The sequence below is a fragment of the Cydia strobilella genome, chromosome 7, assembly GCF_947568885.1.
Source record: "Cydia strobilella chromosome 7, ilCydStro3.1, whole genome shotgun sequence".
In the NCBI taxonomy this organism is placed as follows: Eukaryota; Metazoa; Arthropoda; class Insecta; order Lepidoptera; family Tortricidae; genus Cydia; species Cydia strobilella.
Genome location: NC_086047.1, coordinates 10774112 through 10795420, shown reverse-complemented (window position 1 = coordinate 10795420; position 21309 = coordinate 10774112). Strand labels below are relative to the sequence as shown.

The window sequence follows — 21309 nt, the reverse complement described above, 5'->3', positions numbered from 1 at the left end:
AGCTTTACATTACAGCAGCTCTTTTACATGACTAAAATAAAATACTTAATTCGTATTGTATTGTATCTTACCTACCTATATATCAATATCACAAACCAAGTAAAATCTGATAAAGAATATTAGTGTTCGTCAACATCTGGTTTTTTAGCGTCTTGTTGTATCACTACTTAGATTACCATTACCTATACACTACATTTTGCTTTTGTTGTTTCCTTTTTGCTAGCGAGAGCAGACTAAGTAACAAGGATTAATTTTCTTTTTTCAGCAAGGCAATTTCAGCAATTATTTTATGCAGTACGAGAACCAAAGACAATCAGGGCAGTCTTGCATAAAATATAAGGACGAAACTAAATTAAATTGGAGTTATTAACTTTGGCTTTAAATTACAGGCTCCGATCCAGTAACGGTTATTGTAATTTTAATGGCTATAAATTGTAAACTGGTTAAACAAACTTTCTGCATTCTGTACCTAACACGTGAAGTATTTTCATGATAAAATATTACATTAAATTTAAAGGACGATCTACCTACCTACCTAACTATAGCTAAATTGTTTTTGTTATAGAGTCCTGCTAAATGTTTAAAATTTTACAGTACATATGGTGCTACTTTTTCGCACTAGTGCGGGAATGAGCACTTTTCGTGCATATGTCGAAAGTTTAAAGGGCCATATGTACTGTAAAACGTTGTACGATACACGTGCGAAAAGGTAATTCGCAACTCGTGTCGATTTAAAACACTCCCTGCGGTCGTGTTTTAATTTATCGCCACTCGTTTCGAATTTCCTCTTTTCCGCACTTGTATCGTAAATAACTATTTACAGATACTTTCGTAATTTGATTTATCAATATAATGAATTTAACAGAACCGCACCTTATGATTTCGTCGCAATAGTAAAAAAATCCATACTAAGCCAAAAAAAAAAAAACCGGCCAAGTGCGAGTCGGACTCGCGATCCAAGGGTTCCGTACATTACACAATTTAAACAATGTATTTTTTATGTGAAATGTCTTTAAAGAACCCGTAGGGGTCGGATCAAAAACTAAGTAATTAAGTCCGACTCACGCTTGACTGCACATTTCTAATAAGTTTTCCGGTGATAGGTAAAGATCTATTTTGTGTATTTTTTATTTATTTTTGACCCAGTAGTTTCGGAGATAAGGGGGGAATGGTCATTTTTTGCCTATTTTCTTGAATAACTTCTAAACTATTTATCTTAAAATTATAAAAAAATATATTTGAGATTCTCACAATGAGCTCTTTCTTTTGATATGTAGTTTGACAAACTTTATTTATTAATTTTCTCATTTACCCGCCAAAAGTGGCCCCCGTGTTTATAATTAATATGTTTACGTTACATGTCCATCTTTGGGTCACAAACTTACATATGTTTACCAAATTTAAACTCAATTGGTCCAGTAGTTTCGGAGAAAATAGGCAGTGACAGACAGACAGACAGCCAGACGCACGAGTGATTCTATAAGGGTTCCGTTTTTTCCTTTTGAGGTACGGAACCCTAAAAACTACAATCTCCCATTGCAGTCAACAATAGAATATGGGTAAAATTAATATATTTTCTGCAAGTTGTGGTTATACAAGCTACCTAGAAACAAACCTAAAATAACCGTGCCAAGTTAAACTACAGCTACCTACGTCGGCTACGTAGCTCGAGATTAGAAAAGGAAACTCAATTCTGAGGGAATGTGCAATCTGAGCCGCGTGTGCCTGTCTGAGCCGAGACTGTCGAGACTCGAGAGCAAATTACAGCAACCAGACACGCGGGTGAAGCCGCTCCTTTCGTTTCTCTGTCTTTTATAATTATTATAATTACTTAAATTTAATAACTTCCTTATTTTATCTGTCACCGGAAAAGATGAGGGGTATAAAAGCAAGCAGGCATAATAAATCCGCGCAAACTCGAAATTAAAGCAAGACAACATTATACGTTATAAACTGAAGATTTAATAGGTTATTTAAGTATCTACGCAAATAAGAAGTAAACTAACTAAAATTACGAAATTAAAATTGAAAGAATTGTTTGTTTGTTTTCTACACATCATTTACATGAGGATTAATATTACGGATATCCTGTAGGTCACACAGCTAATCATAATCATCTGTATTATCCAACACAACATTGTTCTTCTGAAATGACCTCCGACTGACCTTTTCAAGTGAAATGTGATGCGTTCAAAACGTTTGACCATGGACAAAATGTCACCAATTTGACTGCGCGAGGTTACACGGAAATCTAAATCGGGCTAAATTGACAGATGTCATAGACCTACAGCGGAAAACACTTAGCTTGGATGTTTTTGCTTTGTAGTAAAGGTAGGCTAGCTACAGCTAGGTCAGTAATAAGTGTAAAATGCAGGGGGTTATTCGAACGTAGCTAATTGTAATGGACGTTGGACGTAGGTAATTCAGTTTTGCGCAAAGTTAGGGTGATAATTTTGTTTGCACTAATTTCGTCCCCCTTTTTGCTTTACCTTCACAGTAGGGAGGTAGGGGAACTGTACCACTTAATTAATGGTAGGTATGGTAGTATTTATAAATCATTAATCAAGTTCAGGGATTAAATGACCCTCACCCTCTTTTCACTTTCTCCTCTCATCTACTCAAAGGTTAACTGGAAGAGATCCCTCAAAGGGATAAGTTCGCCTTTGTACATCTTATTATTTGTACCATGTTATTTTTAATATGTATATTTGTACAATAAAGAGTTTACTACTACTACTAAATGACATAAATGTGGGTCCCTTTCGTAATACCTATAATAATTAGTTTTCGTATTATAAACCCCTATGATTCCTCGCACTTGCGTAATAAAATAAAATATTTATCGAACAACGGCAACATAACCATTAGTAACCCTGTCAGCCTGTCATATGTCACGAGAAATGGGTCAAGTGTACGAGGGTACGATAACAACCCCACAATAAACATATAGTGGATGCCCTTATCTATATGCCAGGGGAATCAGGGCGAGCAGCGTCAAAGTTTAATGGGTTATGGTGAAGTTGCCATCTCATTAATGTCGTGACAATAGAAAAACAGAGATTGCATTTTTTAATATTGGCGGTAGACCCTCGGGTTTTTTGGCAAGTGCGGTAGATGGGCAGGGTTTTCTTCATGGTTCAGTCGCATTTATATTTTACAGTGTGTTTGAAATAGGTAGATAAAATTATTGAGCTGAAATAAGGTTCTGACTGGTTCTGAGTTTGTTCGTTTGCTAGGTTGATGTTTTTTTCTTATAGGGCATAGAAGCGTGCTTTTAAATACAAGAACACCGGGCAATTTAATTAGTTCTTTCTCGAGCAAAGCTTCTCCGTTTCAGTTTGCGCAAAAATGCCCGGCTATTCTATGAATGTCCGGCTGTTTTTAGGGTTCCGTACCTCAAAAGGAAAAAACGGAACCCTTATAGGATCACTCGTGCGTCTGTCTGTCTGTCCGTCTGTCACAGCCTATTTTCTCCGAAACTACTGGACCAATTAAGTTGAACTTTGGTACACATATGGAAGTTTGTGACCCACACAACGTAACGTGTAACGTAAACATGAATTTTAAATATGGGGGCCACTTTTGGGGGGTAAATGAGACAATTAAAAAATAAAGTTTTTTAAACTATCGTGTTACAATTACATATCAAATGAAAGAGCTCGTTGTGAGAATTTGAAATATTTTTTTTGTAATTTTAAAATAAATAGTTTAGAATTTATTTAAGAAAATAGCCAAAAAATTACCATTCACCTCCCGCCCCCACCCCCCTTTATCTCCGAAACTACTGGGTCTAAAATTTTGAAAAAAATACACAAAATATTTCTTTACCTATAGATCACAGGAAAACCTATTAGAAATGTGCAGTCAAGCGTGAGTCGGACTTATTATTTAGTTTTTGATCCGACCGATACGGATTTTTTTAAAACATTTCACTCGCGTTTCACATAACAAATATATTGTTAAAAATTGTGTAATGTGCGGAACCCTTGGAACGCGAGTCCGACTCGCACTTGGCCGTTTTTTTTTATCTCAAACAGGTTCCATTTCTCAACTGATCCTCGTGAAATTTTGTGAGCAGGTTCGATAATTAGGTATAATTATATGGAGTTTTAGTCGTATCAGTTCTTGGATTTTTTTTTCCAATAAGAAAGACGACTAGCGAGCAAATCGCGAGGTCTACAGCTCACAGAACCACTAGTTATAAACACAAAATTAACCCTTAAATGCATATTGTTGCCAAATGTATACAAAGCATTGGACAGCTCACAGATTCAACAGAAAAAAGCTTAAGTTTTTTTTTTTACATTTTCCCAACCAAAAATATAAAAAATCATGCATTTAAGGGTTAATCTAGATAAACCAGTATAGTTAGTAACATAATTTATATAAGTTTTCTCGATTTTTTCCTCTTATCCGTTTTACCTAAATGGGGCCATCATAGCATGCCCCTTTTTCTATGAGATTTGGCTTAAAGGGTTGACATCCAGGCCATAATATTCTATTAAAAAAATTTGACACAATTCTAGGGATTGACAGGGCAAGCTATGCTGGCGCCATCTGCTAAATACTTCGACCGGCCAGCCCCATTAAACTGACGCTACCGACTACTATGGTACTTATCTATATGTATACGAATATGCATAGATTTGTTAAGCAATATTAACAAATCCAAAAATAAAAGGCACTTTAAGCCGTCATTCCGTTGTAAGTGGAGAGCGAGCTAATTCCAACCTAGGCTATTGTTAGTAGGTATTCCTAGTTGCCCGATTTCTCTAGCACTAGCACGCTAATTGTAGATAGGTATCAGATATTCCGAAGTATATTTTCCATTTGTTACAGCAACATAGACACGCACTTGGTAATTATTAGATAGATATATTTCAGATCACTTATTTTTATTAGCGTTAATATAATAATATCTAGTTACCTCTACTTAGTTATTCAACCATTCGCTAAATATCCTTCAATGCTAGTAGGAATCGCTTACGAAAAATTCAGTACCATCACCATCAGACTTTTGTTTTTAACCGGCCCATTGAGCTGATTTCTATTATTTAAAAAAACCGTTTATATCCTATTCCAACAATGAAATAGTAGATAAATTATTGTTATTAACCAAAGCGTTCGAACGCAGTGAGAGCTCCAATAGTCCGAGACTGAAATAGTGCATTTCACCTGAGTTAAACACTACTTTTCATTTCGAATACAAGGAAAGCAAAATACATGTGCATTAAAAAAACACGGCTAAGTATTAACTTCAGTAGTATTTCTTGAGGGTAGGTACTTTCAATTAAACATTTAGGTAAAATAAAGTTATTTATGGAATGGGGAGTTAAATAATTATCAGAATGGAAATTGTACAACAAATCCATTTAAATGTTTAATTGCTTATCGTAAAAAAAAAAAGAAAAAAAACTACACTACTACAACTAAAGTACAGTGCTCTAGAGCAGAATCGTTTAATTTTCAGCACAATTTTTAGAACAACAACGACCCACTTTCAGAGCATGAGAAATGATAAGAGTATTTAAAGACCAGTATGCATGTAAATAGAGGGTGTTTTTTAACCCTTAGCTTAGCTAATACTATCTTACCTAATATTACCTACCTTAGCTAATATTTTCCGCGAGGGGAATAGGTATAGGTCATACTCAACAATTTTTTTAATGGTAAAATCAAATTGTCTGACCAGATATCAATGTAATCTGTACGACAGCCATTTATTGCAATTTCGGAGTTCGTCCTGTAGTAAAATTTGTTCTATAGTTCTGTACACCTCGTACAACATAGCCTTAGGGTTGTATAGCCTACAATTATCTACCCTTAGTAAGTGCCTAAGATTCAAACGTGCCTATCTTAGTACCTAAGCGCCTATACAACTCAATCGAGGATAAAAGAAAACGCATTGACAAACGCAGCATGCCATCACAGTTAGCCTCACAAATGAGATAAGTAAAAAGCGATTGAAACCTGATTGTGCGTGAGGCGTGAGTCACCAGGTTCGATAGCTGTTCTAGTCATACTACGAGGCCAATTCGAACTTACATTCCGACATTATTTCGATAACATTCGCCTGTGCGTCTCGCTCGCCCCAATACATGTACGAACAAGAACGAGCGAAATGCACGTGCGAGTGATAACATATTGATATCGGAAAGCACATGCGCGGGAGTAACGTCACCGTGTCGTCGGGTGACTCAATGTGAAAAGGAGCTATTTACTCTAGTGCATTCCGGATTCTCTACGTTCCTTTATTACAGCTGAAAGGCCCGGAGACTTAGGCTAAATGGACTAATAAACTAATACGTTTTATTATGAAGCTAATGGAACATCATAGCCTTATTTATACAGTACGTAGATAACTGTAAAATAATCATGATAAATATTTTCAATATTACCTATACATATGTACCTAAACTAAATGTGTACCTAAACAATTTTAATTACATTGATAGGAAATTACAGTATTACTTACCCGCCTATTGAATATATTTTTGTGGACTTTTCCCGCTTCCCCAAAGCTTTTGTAAGCTCCAAACCTAAACGTATTGTAACAACGCGTCACGCAATTCGTAACTTCTATTTTAAAATTTGATATTATTTTCCATAGTGTATACATGTATATATATCGGTACCAGAGGGACACATAAATTATTATATTCTCAAAATCGGAATGCCCCTCCGGGTGACTCGCCAACCGGTTCCATTCTCTGCAACACATACCATACAACATACAATACAGCATACACTTAAACTGCACTAAGATACCAACCAGGCTTTACCATCTAAGGCTTGCGGGCGGTCAAATCTGAAATTAAGATAACCAATACATAACTACGAGTATTTCGAATGCGTTTAGTAACTATGTAGAGTCAAATTGGACTGTATGGTTATGTTTGTAAATGTTGGTGCAATCGTTTCCTTTTTGTAAGTAAGTAAGTAAGTAAGTAAGTAAGTAAGTGTTTTATTTGTAAATATAGGTACAATTACAGTGGTGGTCAGTTTATATAATTATGTACAGTTTCACTATATTTTACCAAACGGCGTACAAAAACATTGAACTTAATACTAGAAACTATAAACTATCATGCTCAACAAGTACGAGTTTGTAATCCTACTTACAGCTATGACAAATCAATAATGAATATCAGGTACATAGTTTATAAGAATTGTAGATATCAAAATATAAAATATAGATTATTATTATTAATATTAGATGCCTATTAAAAATATAAAACAAATTGTCATAATACACATCATTCTAAGTCATCATTTAAATAATCTGCAATGGAATAATAGCATTTATGAATCAATAATGTCATTAGCTTATTTTTTAATTCTAGTATACTTAGTGACTTAAAATTAGTCGGCAACTTATTATATATTTTACTGGCCAAGTAGTACACGCTTTTTCGCAACAATGATGTTTTTGCAGGAATTGTGCAAAGATTGTGCATATGCTTGTTTCTCAGATTTCTATGAGAAATATCAGCATGTTTTTTGAACAAACTTGCATTGTTTTTTACAAACATTATTACTTCAAAAATGAAAAGCGAGGGCATCGTCAAAATTTTTAATTCCTTGAAATACGGTACGCAACTGTCGGGTGTTTTGATTCCACACATTGCTCTAATGCACCTCTTTTGTGCCTTAAAAACTAATTCTCTATTTGTGGAATTTCCCCAAAAAATAATACCATACCGCAACTTTGAAGCTACAAAGCCATGATATGCTACTAAGACTGCGTGAGGGCTTGCTTTTTTGGCTAATATATGTAGGGCGTAGGCATACTGACTAAGTTTTTTGCACATTTCCTCCGTATGGGCTTTCCAAGATAAGTTTTCATCAATTTGTACTCCTAAAAACTTTGTGTCGGTAACAGACTCTATACATTGACCTTCATATTTGCAGCAAATTGGAGGAGGTATTATCCGTTGGTAGAAATGGATAATTTTAGTCTTATTTAGATTTATCAATAAATTATTTATATTAAGCCATTTAACTATGTCATCAATTGTATTATTAATTTCGGACTCATACTTATAAATATCCTTACATTCTATTATAACGGTACTGTCATCAGCGAACAGGACCATGGGATATTTGACGTTTCGTGGAAGGTCATTGATATAAAGTAAAAACAGCAAAGGGCCAAGAACGCTTCCTTGCGGCACGCCATACTTTATTTTACGTTTATTTGATTGAAAAGACTTTTGATGCTTAGTTCTTAAACAAATTTGAGTGAGCTCTGTATATTGATCCCTGTTACTTAAGTATGACCTGAATAAGTCCAACACATTTCCTCGTATTCCATACGCATTAAGTTTTTTTAAGAGAATCGTATGGTCTACGTAATCAAAGGCCTTGGTCATGTCCATGAAAACTGCACAAATATAATTACGTCTATCCATAGCCTCTATGATGGGTTGTACAAGGTCAAATATGGCCATATCTACTGTCTTCTGTTTTCGGAAACCTTTTTGTTCTGTTGCAAAAAGTTTAAATTTATCTAGGTAACTGTACAGTGCCTCGTATATAACTTTTTCAAAGATTTTTGAGAAAATAGTTGCCAGTGCAATCGGTCTGTAATTTTTTATATCTGTTTTTTCACCTTTTTTATGTAATGGCTTTACAATAACAGTTTTTAAGTTATCGGGATACACTCCAGTTGCAATACATAAATTAATAATATAGGTAAGAGGGACAGCAATTACATGCGCAACTTCCTTTACAACTTTAGTGCATATGTTGTCATGTCCGACACTGTTAGTGTTTTTCAAAGACTTAATTATTGTGAAGATGTCATGAGGGACAGTTGGTTTCATGTACATAGACTGAATGCAGTTTACATTTATGTCATATTTTCGTCGAGCTGTGCCTTCTGATGGTGTATGATCAGTAAAAAAGTTATTGAACTCATTTGCTATGTCTGTTGGATCTGTAACAATAGTATCATCATTTCTAACAATTTTTTGAATCGGTTCCTTAGGTAACTGTTGCTTGGTTTTATTTATTACTTGCCACGTTGCCTTGGATTTATTACTCGCAGATTTAATGAAGTGATCATTTTGTGAGCGTTGCGTTAGAGTCAAAATTTTCTTAAATCTAGCATTATATAATTTAAACCTATCTCTATTCTGGGCGGTGGGACATAAACGGTATTCCCATAACATAGACCTTCTCTTTTTACTACATATCTTGATGCCATGAGATATCCACTTCAATTTTCGAGTAGATTTAAGTTTTATACTCATCATTGGGAAACATACGTTGTAAAAACAAGAAAACGTATCCAGAAACGAATCAAAGGCCATGTTTACATTGCTCAATTCCGCTACTTCAGAAAAAGACAGACTACCAAGACATTTTTTAAACATTTCTATATTTTCTGAACTAAAATCACGTTTAGGAATACGCCACGTGCTAATGGAGCAAGTTTTCCTTACTGGGCATTTTAGTAATTGAGCAGTATGGTCCGACAAACCAAGGTCTATAACTTCTGCCTTACATCCTTTAATATTGCCTGCGAAGTTATCTAGACATGTGTTACTACATATTCTAGTCGGTTCCCTTATTTCTAATTGAAGGTTATAGCTTAATAGAAGGTTTTCAAGTTCTAGGGAGTTTTTATTACGACATAAAATATTAATATTTAAATCACCGCATAATACTACTCTTTTACTTGTACTATTGCATATTTTTTTAAGTAATTTGTCAAGGTGTTCAAAGAAAATAGTAACGTTTGACTGCGGAGGTCTATACATACATATTATAATAATTTTATGACGTACCAATTCAATTGCACAACATTCCATTAAACCTGTTACGGATAGTTTTTTTACATCGGTTAATTCATTATACTCTTGTTGCAATCTAACCAGTATACAGGCGCCGCCCCTACGCTGGTCGCGGTAAAAAGAAGACGCTAGTTTAAAGTTCGGTATAGTTAGCAGGTCCCCTAACTCCTCCATCATAAAGTGTTCAGAAATGCATATTACATCAATAGGTCTTTGTTTCCCTTCAAATGCATCTAAATGTACTGACAACGCATCTGCTTTGTTTATTAAACCCGCTATGTTCTGATGCAATACGTAGATGGAGGTATAGAAAAAAAATCCTGATTTGTTTTTAATTTCAGGGGGGTCCTGGGGGTCGTCTGCGTATAAGACTCTTTGACCGTTGTGCCGTCTCTCTGTAACGAAGCATGAGCAGTAGGAGTCATGGTCTGCGTATAGGGTCTTCTCGTAGGCTGTGTAGTAGATACCACGGTTGCAGGAGTGGGCGATGTCGCGATGTTCTTATTTCCGAAGTCCTCGTGTATCAATTGTCTTATGTTTCTGTGGATGTGTCTTAATCCGTTATATTTAATCTTCCCTGTATAGGATGAAAACATTGTGTAATTAAGGTCTAAGTTCGAGTCGATAAAATAAACACGTTCGAAGTGAACAGTGTTTTGGTGTAGAAGATGGTTAAACCACTTTACTCGGCAGTTATATAATTGTGCTCCACATATGTAAGTAGGCGAAATTATTTTTTGGGTGCTATTGTTTGGATTTTGTGATAAAGTGAGTATTTCTCTGCCGCGTTTGGGTATTAAAATGCTTTGTGTTGTAAGATACAATTTTACGACTAGCCGTTTAAATCGAAGAAAGCATCTAATAAAACATTTCAATGATTCTGCTCCCAAAATGTCTTATACGGGTACTTACAAATCGACAACATCATAGTCCGACAATTAGAAAGAAAGAAAGAAAAAGCATTTATTAGCACAACATAACATAAGACTAAAACTAGAAATAATTACACAGAATGAGGTTGCGCTAAATGGTCCTTACTCAGCTTGGTGTCACGGTGTGAGCCAACATGGCACACTCCGCGACGCTGATTTTCAGCAAGGCACAGTAGTTGGACTAGTGAACACAATGTAAAAATTACATTGCACCATGGGGAAAGTAAATCAGTTCTTACCCTTATCCGGGTGCTATTTAAGTATTTAGTACTTTTTAGCCCTAGAGCGCAATTATCCCTTCCTCGACGATACGCGGTGTAGAAAATGATTCAGAAACGCGAAATTTCTTCGGATTTGTTAATCAAGTTCCAAAACTTGCCAAAACAATAAAGGTGGTAATTACAAACATTCAATCAAATTTAAAACCTCCTCCTTTTAAATTGATGTTGGTTATTCCTTTTTACAGTTTCGTGCCCGAGGCAGTTAAATAGAAACCCTACTACCACTACTTATAACAAAAAAAAATGTATTTTTCGATTCTACTTGGTATCGATATCAAACCTAATGTGAAAAAAAACCCTCATGTATTACAAATAATGAAATCCAATAAAAAAATGGTTATATAGACTTGAATAAATGGTACGAAACCTTTAGTGCAGTCAGACTTGCACTTAACCCAGGTTTTTTAAACGTTCTCGTCCAATGTTTGTATATCAAACAAGGCAAAATGCATTGCGAAGGTGGCGTGGGAGCAGAAAATAACACGATCCTTTTATAACACATAACATCCACCCAATATGGCTCATGACATAATATCATGCTGACTGCAGGAAGATTCGCGAGAAAAACTCGTTTTTTCTTTAACAACTACATATAACCGGTTGCTTTAAGACCTTAAGAGTTACGATAATATTTAATGATAATGATTATAGAGCTGAAGTCGTCAGGGATACTTATATAGATTCAATGACAGTCAATAAGCTACTGAAGTAAAGAAAAACATAGGTCGTAATTGTTGACATGCAATCTAAGATTTTCTTTGTTAACTCCGTGGCTTATACCTACGGAATTTTATATCTTCCCTTATTCATGAAAATAAATCTTCTGCCAGTGGTACCTACATATAAACGAGTGATAATTGGTAATTAGTTACTTATTTAATTGATTACATTAAATAAAATCAATTACATACCTGCATTACATTACATGGTAGATATATTCAATTAGTTAATTGATATTAATACATTGGTACATTAAAATACTTATTATGAGTTAAGGTTTGCGACTTCCCTCTGGACATCATAAAATAATAAAATGAACTTTAATATTCTTACCGGACCCTTAAAGGCATGTTCCAACCTTTTACTTCTTGACGACCTGTCTAGCCTAGTGGGTCAGTGACCCTGCCTATGCAGCCGATGGTTCCGGGTTCAAATCCTGGTAAGGGCATTTATTTGTGCCGTTTTTATAGATAATGGTACAGACGGAACTCTTCGTTCGCGAGTCCGACTCGCACTTGGTCGGTTTTTTTATTTATTTACTTCTTCAAAGCTCCTCAGCAAGTGTACCCAAATCGTACTTTCGTATTGGCCGCGCGCCGGTTTTCCCGAACGTTTTTCACTCTAAGTAGGTACATAATTGAAATCAATTGCATTATAAATTAGAACGCAAGGTAGAAGTCCGAGTGCTCGTCAAGTCGTCACTGTCCCAATGCATGACATATCATCTTTAAAATTAAATAAGGGTCTTCAGCGTTGCCAGTCAGTCACCAATTCTCTTACTCCAAATTCAAATTCTCTTATTGTTGGTCATTTCTGTTCTTTTTTATAATTTTACATTTTTGATAAATACTAAATAGATTTATTTCTAAAGAAAACCGACGCTCTATATAAGGAAAAAAAATTCTCTTACTCCATATTTATCATACCTTATCAAGATAAGTATCTTAAATCTACGATGATTCACTCTGAAAGCGTTTCTAAACCCCAGAAGATGCAATATCTTATCTCACAAACTGTTGTTTTGTACGTTATCGATAAAGACATTGTTTTGTTCGAGTAAAAATGCAGTTATTTGGATAATTTTTTAGGCCTTTATTCGTCATGCAATAAAATCTTAAGACGAAGATGTTGCATTGCATGTCATGTTCTAAATTAAAGGCAAATATATACTAAACTAGATTGTGCCCGCGACTTCGTCTGCGTGGAATTAGTACCAGCAGTAAGAGTAAGTATATCGCCTGGATAAAATCTAATGGCAATAATTTTGAGCGTAATATGCTTAATTGCTAACACCAATTAACAGGCAATTCATTAATTTTCTCATTTCCACCACCCTTTTCACCCTCTTTAGGGGTGACTTCCGACATAAAAACCATCCTATGTCCTTCCCCATAATTTAAACTCTATGCCAAAGATAAAATCTCTATGCCAAATTTAAACTAAATCCGTTCAGCGGTTTAAGCGCGAAGAGGTAACAGAGAGACAGAAAGACAGACACACTTTCTCACTTATAATATTATAATGGATATAATGGATGGATTTAATCTTATCTGTAATGTGCAAACTAACTAAAATCTTGTTTTCATGTTTAACTACGACTTAACGAGTACCGATGTCGACGTCATGTTTTACATAATTGGCGAAAGCCAAAGGTTTTTTTAAAGTTATTTTCTTCCTAAACGATTCCTACATTTAGCATTCACTCGACTTATAATATAATTGGTTACAGTCAGACTTGGTACAGTTTATCCGCTAACATCGCAGACGTTGTCTGGCGCAACAGAACCGGTCTGCCGTGCTCACCGTGCTCTTACCGCGGCGGGACAAGGGAATTGATTTACAGATGTATCTAGTGATCGTAGATTCTGCATTTTGCAAACCCCTTTTAAAGCTTGAGATCTATAAAAATACTGGTCTTCGCTTTCCGCAGTAACTACTTACACCAATTATGAGTCATTTTTTAAGAGGAAATTTGAAGTATTTTTGATATTTCACTGATACCTGTAAAATTTTTACCACTGCGTGTTAAAAGTTGAATGTCCTAGCACGTATTTAATAAAATACATGCAATTGGTTTAGACGTAAGTAGGGGAGAGCAGGGACAAACGTAACGGCGGGTGGAAAGTAACTATTGCTCTGTAGGTTTATCTAATAGTCAAAACACCACTCCGTTGCTATTAGGTGATAGCCGGTGGCGCCCCCTTCACTTTCAACTTAGTCAACGGAGCCCCTGCTCTTATAATAATCTTATAATAAATATATTAAAAACCTTCTGCCACATCCCACATCTACGAATGGTTATGAAAAACGTTTTTATCATTTCTCGCGAATAAATTCAACCCCGGCTGAAAAGGCTAGACCATGCCAGACGATACAAGCGGAAAATTAGTTTCAACCGGCGCAGGGCTATGCGTTATTTGAAAGCAAGGCCCTCATGCGGTATGGGGAGCGGATTTTTGTAGGATTTCCCGTAGACAGGTTTACAAATTGTTGAGGAAACTACGATTTATATTATGTCTCCCCCGTGATTCATACGAGGTGTACTTAGTTGAGGCTGAATACGATCTTTTGTTTTATAAAATCACATTATGCTTTCAGGTTCAGTCGCGCAGGTTTCCATTTTTGTTATTTTCGCTGTATTCGTTTTTTTTTTAATTTTTTTCTGTCCTTCGTATGTTATTTTCAATAGGAAGTATATTCTGTTTTTTTATTCCGTAGACTAAAATGACATTTCATGTGGTACTAAGAAATGTCATGTCTTACACATGAAACGTCATTTTAGTCTACGAAATAAAAAAACAGACCTTAGGTATTCGAATAGTTTTGACTCCGGTTGACGTCACAACAACTACATATATGCTATGACAATACATGTTTTGAAAACAAAAACCGGCCAAGTGCGAGTATAACTCGCGCACGAAGGGTTCCGTACCATTACGGAAAAAACAGCAAAAAATCACGTTTGTTGTATGGGAGCCCCATTAAAATATTTATATTATTCTGTTTTTAGTATTTGTTGTTATAGCGGCAACAGAAATACATCATCTGTGAAAATTTCAACTGTCTAGCTATCACGGTTCATGAGATACTGGTGACAGACAGACAGACGGACAGACGGACGGACAGACGGACAGCGGATTCTTAGTAATAGGGTCCCGTTTTTACCCTTTGGGTACGGAACCCTAAAAACGAACGACACTAACAAGTCGGAACTCTGTGGAAAAGTTCAAGATACAGGTCGAATTTTTAAAACTGGTGAAAGTTATGTACCAATCTGTAAACCAAAAAATTCGGTGCCAGTTCTTGTAAATTATATAGAACTAAAGCCCCATTAAAGCAATACAAAAGTCACAAAATGATGGTCAAAGTCTGGCACCCGCGCTTTAACTGACGAAACGCTCTAACAAAATGGCAAGACATCGTGACGTCACTGTGTCACTTTTCTTAGAAGCCGCTTTGCTTAGAAGCCGTTTCGATTTATGGAAAACAAGGAAATTGCGATTTTGTCGGTGAAATGTTGTGTTTATGTATATTGTTGCTATACAATATTTTTTTAAATAAAATGTAAGGAATAAAAATAAATGTAAGGAATAAATTTCCTATTTGAAAGTTTAAAAAAAGTTTATTTTTCGAAACCTCATAGGTCTTGTTTTTTATTCCCATATATTTTTTAAGCTTCCTATTTATTGTGATAAATTGCTCATTTTCTATCTAGTAGTAGTAGTAGTAAACTCTTTATTGTACAAATATACACATTAAAAATTACATGGTACAAATAGTAAGATGTACAAAGGCGAACTTATCCCTTTGAGGGATCTCTTCCAGTTAACCTTGTCATCTATTTAACTAGATTTAGTTATAAAATTCAACATGTGCCAACTACCCTATTTGCATGCAATAACTATTCGATTCATTGCATTGCATTGTCCTCTGTAGTTATAAGTTATATGTATAACATACATGAATTCAGTCGATCGACCAAATACCGCAATGTAACGAAATACGCATGCAAGTTCTTGAACCGTCTAAATGTGGCTTAACAGAAGTTACCCCTGCACTCAAATGAATAGGTATCTCAGATTGGAAAAGTAATCGAGGGTGGGGTGGCAGATAATTTTGGCGCGTTGTTTCATGCGCTACTATTGTTGCTGACTGTACGTAGTTACGTTGCGCGTGATTGGTATCTGTCAAATATAAATTAGCCAATAATCCTCAGCAACCCGTTTGATCGCGAACTAACCAAACAGGCTGATTGCCAGCGTCAGCGACGTCAACGAACTAATTGTCAAACAAAGGGCGCGTCGTGCTTGCACGAACCTGCATCGCTGCATTTCATTGCACGCAAAAGGCTTGAGGCACTTTAGGGTTAGGTACTAACATAGTCTGGATGGAGCTCTTTAAACGATCTGCAATTCTACACTGCGTGCGTACTTTAATAATAGCAGGTAAGTAGGTACCAGTGACGGAGCGTCCATGATGGAACTCGAGACAACCCAACTATAGGGTGGATCAAAATATTTACATACAGCTATATGTGTCTGTATGTATATGTGTTTATATTTTCAGGCAATTATCCTAGAAATTGATGAAAAAGCAAGTTAAATAGGCTCCACTTTACCCAACGGCTATGTTCGACGCGCCGCCACCTATTTGCTACACAATCTCAAGATCCAACTAGGGAACAAATCAAATTATTTTTATCAAATATTTTGATTTGTGTTTTTTTTTCCCGTCTCGGCCACCGGTGAACTTGGTCACTTTTTCTTTAGTGTATGATATCTATTTCAGTTTATAGTAATCGTTATCAAGATTATGGAGCCCGCCTTATAAGCTGTCACGTGACGAAACTTTTCTATCAATGATGATTGGGTTGAATGTCACAACACAACGTTGAGCTTTACTAGCGACCCGCCCCGGTTTCGCACGGGTAGTTTAACTAATTTACACAAAACCTTTACAAATTATAAATATAAACCTTCCTCTTGAATCACTATTTAAAAAAAACCGCATCAAAATCCGTTGCGTAGTTTTAAAGATCTAAGCATACATAGGGACAGACGGACAGACAGCGGAAAGCGACTTTGTTTTATACTATGTAGTGATGAAGTTAGGAATAGATTCCAGTTCAATCATTACATTCATCAGGTTTTTGAACTCAAAAAATAATAAATAAGCCTCTGCCTATGTGCTTTATTACACGCCATATTATGAACTCTACTCTACCGATGTTGTCACTTTTGATAACGGTAAGTAGTTAAAATTGTAAATCTCCTCATAATCAGCGGCATCTTTTGCAAGCATCTTATTACATTATTATATATTTTGTTCACGTCCCAGTTTGTCATTGACTTCTAGGATATAGGTACCTATATTTTACCTTAAGGTACGTGTTACCGCGCTCCAAGGCGATAACAACTTGATAAGAATAACCGAAGGTACTTTACATAATGTGGCTACAGACATGACGTTAAAAGGTTAAAGTTTTAATCGCGCAGTAGATAAATTACTATTTTATTGCTGTTTTCGATAGATTTGCATGTAATAAGGATTAATACTTATAGTTGACAAAACAATCAAAATCTTCACTCGTCAGATTCATCACTTAACTTCAATAGAATCCGTAGAGATAGCAATTTCCATAAAATATCCGTAAATCGCGTTATAAGCGTTATAACGCTGCGTCTTACGTAGCGAACAACTCGCGACCGCGAAGCGAAGCGGCGCGGCGGGCCTATACCATCCCGCCGATTGATTCACCCCGCGTCGCATCGCTTCGCTTTGCGTTCGCGTGTTGTTAAGTACGCTGCGTTAGTAACGATGACTTTGATGGATATAAAATTCATCGGTAACTAGCCAAAAAAAAATAACACATCATGTAAGTTTTGTTTACGTAATTTACTTACTAATTTAGTATAGTCATAAAAACACAATACTCGTTTTCATGTTAAATGCGTTTTATTATTGTTAATCAGCATTACAAATTTCAACACAAGTAGGTACCCATTTCATTTGATTTGATATTTTCATATTTTATGAGGAGCTGTGTTGCGTATGTGACACAGTGTATCTGTGCTGTAGGTACCTACCTATATTTATCAACATGTTATTATGGTAGCATAATAATGGTAGCTTTTTTTTGAAGCAAAAGCCTCTCCCCCAATTTCTTCACTGATCTCTATCCTAAGGAGGCAGGGTCAGCCAGATCCCCGATTCTAGTTTTCGGGCTCCCACTCCGTAATTAACTAAAGTATTTTTTTTACTGTTCCTACTGTAAATGTATTACTTAGCGAAAAATATATTGCAAAGTTAAAAACCAACCCTCGTCAATACGTACGTGATCCCTGCCTCTGTCCTGTTCCTTTTCCAGGCCTTCGAACTGCGATCTGCACAGGAATTAAATCAAACCTCACTCCAACAAATAGGTCACGAGAGAAAGGATGTTGCCTTAAGAATGTTCCGAACCGCTGTCTCTAGTTTTTGAAGCTACCATCAGCGCCGGACAACGCTCAGTGTGAACACGACCGTAATGTCAGGGGCGTTAGACTGTGTTGTACCTAAACGACCACTTTGATATTTCGTGCTGAAGGGTTTACGTTCTTAGTTGAATTTAAACTTCTAAAGTATAAGTTTGATGTATACGTGTGGCATCTTAAGGAACATAACTGCTGTAGTTATAGCGCACGGAGGCAACTTCTAAGGGTAATACAGTATATGTAATTACTATCATTCAACAATACTGGCACCTTCTTAAAGGAAGGACAAACAAACAAACATAGTTCATATAGAAAACCAAAAAGGGTCTCAATAAGGAAGTAAACTGGAGCGTAGACGCACTTCCATCTTAAGTATTTAGATTGGGATACATTCGGTACGTGAAATGAGATCGTATTTTAATTGGTAGTTTAATATTCATTCATCGCCCATTACCCCATCTGTGAAAATGAAAATGAAAATGAAAAATTGTTTATTTTGGTTAAAACATTTCACAATTTACAATTTAGTTATGCTTGGAATCTCCTTGTAAGTATTGTAAATACTTGTGGCAGAAGACCCCGCTACTACTATTAAGGGTTTATAAATAGTAACCGAACATATCATTTGAAGTAATATTTAGGTGAAGATATTATATAATTAGTATGAACTTTAGCTAAAGTAAAGTTTAACATATAATTTATTACAATTAAGTAAAATTAAAATTATTATTTAAAATTAAATTTAAAAACAAAATTATGATATAATGTTGAGAAATTAGTGCACTCAAAACAATTGAATTTACAAAATTGAGATAAAACCTGTGTGTGTGTGTGTGTGTGTGTGTGTGTGTGTGTGTGTGTGTGTGTGTGTGTGTGTGTGTGTGTGTGTGTGTGTGTGTGTGTGTGTGTGTGTGTGTGTGTGTGTGTGTGTGTGTGTGTGTGTGTGTGTGTGTGTGTGTGTGTGTGTGTGTGTGTGAGTGAATGTGTGTGCATATGTGTGAATGTGTTTATATAATAACCGTAGTGATTTAAATATTTTGAAATATGTCTAACGATAGTTTAATTTTGATTGATATGAATATGTTTGAAAAAGTTGTTTTTTTATTTTTATTTTATTATTGTTGCAATATTTAAGATACGTGATATATTAGGTTTTCAGTTTCCTTGTAACTTAGGTTAATTAACCATTCTAAAAGTGTTTTCTTAAAATTATACGATTGCAGTGAATAAATCGAGATAATATTATTTATATTATTATACAAGTAGGCAGAATGGTAAACAAATTGCCTTTTGGCGAAAAGAGACTTTGTGTTAGAGAGGACAACTACTTTATCTTTTCTTCTTTGTGTTGACGTAGGTGGTTTATAGGTTAGAGTCCTATGTAACTTTAAGGTCGTGTTCAAAATATATAATTTTCTTACGCTAAGCAGTTTACACTCGTCTGTAAGCAAGTCCTCCTCATAAATCCTCAAGGGTACCTAGCTACCTTTTAGACCTCTCAGTTTAATGAATATCCGAGCCAATGGTACTCGTAAGGACCGTTTGAAGTTATTTACATTTAATTTCATTAACAGAACTTGAAATACCCGTTTAATAAAGGAAACTTCAAAAGATTAAAGGTTAACCCTCTATACAACCGAGCATTTAATTCTTTCAGGAAAAATACTGCTTACTCTGCCTACCCTACGGTTTTCAACGTAGTCTTATAAGTTTTTTTAAGCATTTGTTTTACACGGTATCAATATCTATGGTAAGATATAAGTATTATGCGATAGTATAATCAGCAGCAGAAATACTTTATAGCGAATGCTTAAATTTTATATTAAATAACTATATACATATATATGTATAGGTAGAGTCGCATTTTGAGAACTTCGGTTGCGTAGTTATTTGAGGTGCTGTTTGAAGACCTACCAAAGCCAATATGAGATACCTGTCTAATTCGACGGCAACTTTAAATAATAAGAATACAATACGAATCCAGGATCAGACAAACGTCGATGCAAAACAAGCAAGTTCTTAATGTAACCAATGCTGGTCAACCTGAAAACCGTACAATATCCGAAAACCTTCTAAATTTTCCCGTTTTAATTTGATATGTAAGCTAACTGTAAGCCATCAACTGCGTAAAACGATAAATTAGACATGGCAGTCACGTTTACGAGGCAAAACAGGTGTTTGAATTGAAAAACACAACTTATCTCCGTACAGTCCCTGTTAAGCTGAGATTCATTCACCTTTGGACACGCACAGTACAGAAATCGTCTTAAATAACGTACCTTAGGGGATAAAGACTTACAGGAGTGAAAATCCGATAGTTTTTATGTGATAAATTGGAACACAGCACGTTTTTTAATACAATTATTGGCACTGTACACGCGCGTGCGGTTGACGCGGAGAAGGCGAGAGAACTGAGGGCTGCCCTCTTTGAGAGGGCGGGAGGGGCGAGCCTCCATACCATGGGAGCATCGCAGATTACTTAGATTTGATATACACTGATTTCTAACTTAGATTTTGGGTGGTAAGCTATTTTATATTCTGATACTATTAGGAGGACTTACATATATTTGTATATGACGTATAAATGTGAATTATTTAAGGAACAAATGCACCTACATTATATTAAACCCTTACCAGCACAACTATATAAAACGTAAATTAAATACGTATTTATTTATAAAAGAAATAAAGAAAGTGATCACCTAGCTACTGATTTCTAAACACTAGTATTTTTATTAGCATTTCTTATGAATCTTATGATTAATTGACTGGAGAAACAGAGGGAGAGTTTCTGGTTTCTGGGAAAGGAAAAGTTCAAAACTCCAGCAGCAAAACATCGTCTATAATATCATATTTTGATTATACGATCATATTTCCCGAATATTCATCATTAAAAAGAAATTATTATATGTATAAATAATAAAATTATCTTACCCCTAACTTTCCTAGAGTATAAGAGCAGCAATGTACAGCGTCCAACAACCAGCATCCGCTCTCGCATTTCCTCGAATTGGCTCTCGCTTAGTACAGGTATGAGTGAGTTCGGCGACTCGCATCGTGCAGCGGTGCATCCCGGGCTGCAATCTAGAACACCCTGGTTTCTGCA

At 35.6% G+C, this 21309-nt stretch overlaps 2 protein-coding genes across 2 annotated transcripts in view; both read right to left on the bottom strand.

Annotated features, from left to right (window-relative positions):
• The window catches only part of LOC134743137 (uncharacterized), a 71464-nt gene extending 50839 nt beyond the window's left edge, over nt 1–20625 (bottom strand). Inside the window, exon 1 of the mRNA XM_063676479.1 lies at nt 20483–20625. The gene's annotated coding sequence lies outside the window, so the exon portion shown is untranslated. The remainder of the gene's footprint in view (nt 1–20482) is intronic.
• The window catches only part of LOC134743088 (guanine nucleotide-binding protein-like 3 homolog), a 172410-nt gene that overhangs the window by 107330 nt on the left and 43771 nt on the right, over nt 1–21309 (bottom strand). The gene's annotated exons all lie outside the window — the stretch shown is intronic.